This window comes from Coturnix japonica, chromosome 11 (assembly GCF_054131305.1).
Source record: "Coturnix japonica strain WE chromosome 11, WE-NBRP24, whole genome shotgun sequence".
In the NCBI taxonomy this organism is placed as follows: Eukaryota; Metazoa; Chordata; class Aves; order Galliformes; family Phasianidae; genus Coturnix; species Coturnix japonica.
The window spans coordinates 10,166,373-10,172,166 of record NC_140673.1 but is presented as its reverse complement, the minus strand read 5'-3'; the positions used below and the strand labels follow the sequence as shown (position 1 = coordinate 10,172,166).

The 5,794-nt window shown below is 36.3% G+C and overlaps 1 long non-coding RNA gene across 1 annotated transcript; it reads left to right on the top strand.

The window, feature by feature from the left end:
• Positions 1 to 3,140: 3,140 nt before the first annotated feature.
• On the top strand, positions 3,141 to 4,265 carry LOC146759014 (uncharacterized). Its single transcript, XR_014932658.1, has 2 exons — positions 3,141 to 3,275; positions 4,060 to 4,265. It is a non-coding gene; the product is annotated as an uncharacterized LOC146759014 (long non-coding RNA).
• The last annotated feature ends 1,529 nt before the right edge of the window (positions 4,266 to 5,794 follow it).

Here is a 5,794-nt window from a genome sequence, read left to right as displayed (position 1 = left end):
AAGCAAATAGCTTATCACTTCATTAGCACAATGCATATGCTTATCTGAGAGTAAGTACTATAAGGGTGCTTATGATGCCTGGCTTATGCTAATATCCCTCTACAGAACATACTTTATTAGGTTGTACTTTTTAGTAAGACCCAATTAATTCCGCTTCTAAAATGAAGCATCACCTCTCACAGCACACACTGTAGTTGATGTAGCTTGGACATACACGAACATGAATTTTTGTAAGAAGGAGTCCTATCTGAGAGCAGAAATGTATATTTTGGGTTAGTACTGCTTAACTGTACACCAGGAATGCTTCTTTATTTTGCCAGTGAATGTCTGATACACTGATAAAGCCGTTTTTCAGATTACTGGAGAAATACTATATATAACATGCTATATATAATACTAGGTGTACAGTGGGATTATATCAAAGAATAGGAATCATAAATAATACCTACCACAAACACAGCATGTCAAATTCAGACATTATGTATATTATGCTATTTTTCTATACTTTGCATTCTAATCACCCTGCTATTTGAACAGAAATTAAAGGTCAAACAATACCTCCCAAATTTTAAACAATTCTTATTGAAAGAAAATGGTGTATTTCCAGCTGAAAACAAGACTTGTGGAAATTAATAAAAAAGACCCATTTTGAGTCAGCAATTTAATTTATTAATAGTAAAAAAGTGCAATGAGAAAACAGCTTTCTTGATACTGCTAATAGCAACTGTTGAAAATCAGCATGGAAGGTCTATCCTGAAATCTGGGTAGCTGAATCCTTGTTCCTGTAGTTAAGGTTATTAGTTAAGGTTATTCGATTGTTTATGCTGAGAGTTAATAGTCAGGGTCCAAATAAGGCCCTACTGAGAGGAAGCAGGCAATATCATGATACTATTCAGTAGGGCTTAGCGCAACTTAACTCTTAAAACTATGAGGGGTATGAAATAGGTGGTAGTGCTATAGGCTTTGCAATTAAGACATACAGTGATGTTTTTATTAATAAAACATATCTAGTAGAATCGTTCCTCGGGCTTCTTTCAACTCCTTCACAAAAAGCTTTCCATGACTGTTTTATAAATGGGTAGAAGCCTATTTGGGTTAAACAAATGGTATCTATTAGAATACTTGGGTAACAAATACTTTCTTTGTTCAGGGACTGGCTGTCTTTTCTGGAGGCCTGTCATCAAAAACTGTTAGTGGTCCTGTAATGATAGTGTATATGCATTTGGAAGATGTCTACTTGGGCTCCATCTCAATACAAAGGGAATACATATATTGCCTCCCCCTTGTCTTTCATTGTTTGATCTCAATCAAGTCCCATTTTCTCCTTGTCTGTATAAAAACATAATTATAGATCACACTACATTCACATTGATGAGTAGATATTTTGCTGGGAAGCACTGAAAAAGAGGCAACATTTGTCAGGTAAAATGGACAAAACAGCAAATATTTTTATTCATTCTTTGAAATGAAAACAGTGAAGCAAGCTTTCTCTATCAAAATGGCTGACTGAATACTGCATGGTACATTAATTTGTTTTGAATGAGACTCCAGTTAATTCTAAAGCCTTTTTAAAATACAGAATGAGATCATATCAACTACTCACACTGAAGTAAAACAGTAACGATGCAATGAAACCGCTCTTCATAATGAGGCAATGAATTAATGTATCCGTATATTTTCCTCAGGTGTAATTAGTCAAAGTATCTTTTCATATACGCAGATGGCTTTCCAGTGTGATTGAAGAGGAAAGCATACCATATCCATGCTAGTGAATAATTGATTGAAACATGAGTGGAAATCCTTCCTTTCCGGAAAATATAAAAGTAGAATTTGCCAGATCTGTATCACTCTGTAAAGCTGCTATTATTCTTTGTAGTCAAATATTCAAAGACCTTACTAAACATATCCATTTAGGTATTCTTAAGGAAAAACAATATTTAGAGGGAAGGTATATGCTGATAATTTGACAGGAAGATATTAAATTCCATTTTGGGATATTCAGCCCTTTACAAAGTAGCTTCATAGTTAAGGGAAAAGAAACGAAAAGTAACGTGATAATTAATAACCTAAAAGTTTCAGTCAAAATGTCTGTGTGAGGTCACTCCAAACATAATGCCTCCTATTTCTTTCCCTGAAAACTGCAACAGTTATAAAAGAGCACAATACCGCTGTTTGATAGAGCAAATTCTCTGCTACCAAACACTATTTTTCAACTTAAGCATGACCATTTTCTGTGCATTTTCACCAGCAATGAACAAAAGCTTGCATGGCATCCCCATGAATATATGCACCAGAGGAGGTGACCTGCTGTTACTGCTGCAAATAGTGAAATGCACCACCCATTGCCTGTGTGTGATCATATTCACCATTTGAAATGTTCAGCAAGCATCAGTGAATGCCAGTGGGTGCCATTTTTTCTGCATGGAGCAATTCAGTGACGCCACTTCATATGCACTTCAATGTCAGACACCATGTTGTTGGACTGCCCCTCTGTCGCTGCCTGTCACATGGCAACAACACATAATGGGATATCGGTGGGAAAGCTGAACCTCTGCTGCCATCCTATCAACATCTACCTCTGACATCATGGGCCAACAAAATAAAACAGGAAGCATTACTTCCAGAGCATCTTTCATACTTAGTAAATTTCTGTCTGAGTGAGAATATGAATTGTTTGCTCGTCTCGGTTAGAATTAAGAGACCTTTACAGTAGCTACTGAGTGGACCAACTGGCTGAATTAATAGAATATGTAGAAGAGAGTTACCTGTAACTTTGGAAGAAACTTATCAGATGGATAAAGGAACCAAACCATCGATCACATCAGTACTTTAGCTGAAACTGAAGTGAGAAGGTGAGAATATAATACGTGCATCCCAGTCATTTTAGAGATATACATTATGATGATTAATGATTGGACTTAATTATCTGTCTTTGTGCAGAGAAGAAAAGTTTTCTGCAGTTGTTCAGAAAAATGTAAAATGTATTTTCTTTATGAAATCCACCCAAAGGAATCAAACTTGTGGACTGAGTTTCCTTTCATGGATGTTTTTTTTCTCTTGGTTAGCAGGTTATTTCTACATGTTGTCCACTGAGTCCCAGGACTGGAACTGCTTAAAGAAACTCCAGCATATGAAAATGTTAATTATCAGGAATCTTGATGAAAATGGCCAAAAATGAAGAAATTAGATATTTTTTATTTATGCTTTCTTCTAATTCAAGCCGGTGTTAAACTATTATGCCAGCAACAGCTTAGCTGGTCTGCTATGGGAGAGAGGTAAGAATGAAATTCTAGTTATCGTATCTACAACTGTGAGTGCTGACCTTTTTTCAGATGAATAATTTATTGTTTCCATGTCATAAAATAACTGGAAACGCCAGGGAGAGTATATTAAGAAAAGCAGACCAATTGTTAAATGAACAGAGATACAAGAGCTGTCTGTATGAAATGCTTTGTGTATGTTTTGTCAGGTGACTTCATCAGAAAATGTAACTCAGACATTACAGAACACAAAATTAGAGAAATCTGTAACACAGAAGAGTTTAAAATTACTATTTTTATGATAGTTCAGGCTTTGTCTTTACTAACTGATTGTTGCATGTATTTCTTTTACTGTGACCAAAAAAAAAAAAAAAAAAAGCATGTTAGAGAGTGTTGTCATTAATTTCAACAGAAAATGACAGTCATGAAAAAACTACCAGACAAGTTTAGACATCAATTTTCTTGTGATATATGTTCAGTGAGAAAATGCCTTATAAACTGGATATGTTCCCTTTTTCACTCTGCATCCAGATTTATTTTTGGCACACTTTCAAACTTAAAATTTACCAGGAAAACAAATAAATACAATTGAAAGGGGAAAAGAGATTGTTTCATGACAAGGAAATAAATGCAGTAATCTCTTTATTGATGGATTTTTAGTATAAAGCAAAAAGTATGTTGCTCTAATATAATGCCCAGCAAAATATATCATACAGCCCCAAGGCAAAGTAAAAAATAATAAAACTCTTCAAACTCTTCTACAAAATGCTAAATGTTTGTACATCTTTATTCACATCAGCACGTATGTGAGGAAAAGTCTTTTCCACTCTCTGTGTTTTGTGATACCTACATCTCCACCGTGGAGGAACTATAACCTTCATCCCTCTCAAAACAGATTTGAAGTTATGATCCATCAACAATGAGCAGTTCCTGTACAACATGAGGCTGAGTCACAGGCCTGATAGGAAGAGACTGAGAAAACTGCTTTTGAAGCTAAAGAAGAAGCAGCTTTGGGGGCCCCTAACAGCAGCGCCTGGTAACAACTACAGGAAGGCAACCAAGATGGTAAAGCCAGGCTCTGCACAGTGGTTTATGGTGGGAGGGTGAGACAGAATGGGCACAGAGTAAAATAAGAGGGGCTCAAGTGATGTATAGAGTAACTTTTCCCTGTGTGGACAGGTAGGCAGCAGAGCTGGTTGCCCATGTGAAGTGTCCAGCCTCCATCACTGGAATTTTTCAGGATCAGGCCAAACAAGGCCCTGAGAAACCTGGTCTGGGAACGTTGCTGGCCTGTTTTGAGCAGGTGATGTGTATGCAGACCTTCTGAGATTTGTCCAAACAGCATGATCCTGTGATTTTGTGACTGTATAACATGATATGATTATAGAAACCTACCTACCTAAAGCCTGCTGAGGTTCTGACTGATTGCAGTAACATTTGGACGAGAACCAAGGCATTACAGCAATAATATTTCTTAGTGAGAAGGGACTTGATTCAGAATGCTCTACCAGAGCTCCAAAAACTTGCTGATGCAAATTTTCCAATTAAGGCAGAAAAAGAATGTTTATTTGGCAAAGTTTACTGAGTGTGTCAAATTGATGTGTGTGTTATGACTGTGCAATTAGAATAACACAAGCACTAAGAAATAGAGATGTGCATCTGGCACCAGAAGTAAACTTGCTATAAGGTATTGCTTTCTTTCTTTAACATGTTCTTCCTAAACTCTTTCAAAACCTTTTTTTTTATCTGTTCACAGAACAACAGATTCCTTAAAAATGAGATCTGATTTTGTACTGGTCATGGGACTAAAGCACTTCAAATCCATACTTTTACTGTGGAACTTGTGAGAAGAATTTACATTCTAACTTGTAGGTGAAATAAATACACCCTTATTTAAGACATGATGCTGATTTTTGGGGCTGGCTACAGGCACAGGTGGTTCTACTGATTGAGGAATTACAAGCAAACTGTATGTTATAGGAAGGCAGAAGAGTAAGGGGGGAATGCTGGAGAGAGGTTTTAAGTAAATGGGAGTTTGTTGGAGGTGAACAAATTTACAGGACTAGGAGGAAGATGCTGATAATCTGAGCTTCTATGGCAGGAAATCTGAAAGGGTAAAGTTTATGCGTTGAAAGTAACTAGGAATGAGGGGAAACTTTCAGAATGCTAATGGAAAGGCTTAGGAAACCTTCTGAGAGAGCATCATGTTAGATAGTTTTTTCTCTTTTGAGACCATCTTTTTACAAGAGATTCTTAATTATTTCAGAAACATTCTCACTGTTGCGGTTGCAAGGATATTGGCAAAGTGACTTTTCCTCATCAGACTCCTGCACTCAGGTAAGACTAATCTGAGGAAATACAAATGTATGATTATTTTCTAATTGTGATATTGGCTGGTAAAAACAGAGTAAGTTTTGCATTCATAAATAACCTCAAACTATCTCTGAAAAAGCTCACCAATGACCAGAATTTGTAATTGCCTTTATAGTTGCTGGCTTTTTGTTTACACTTTTGATTATTATTACTTAGCTAAT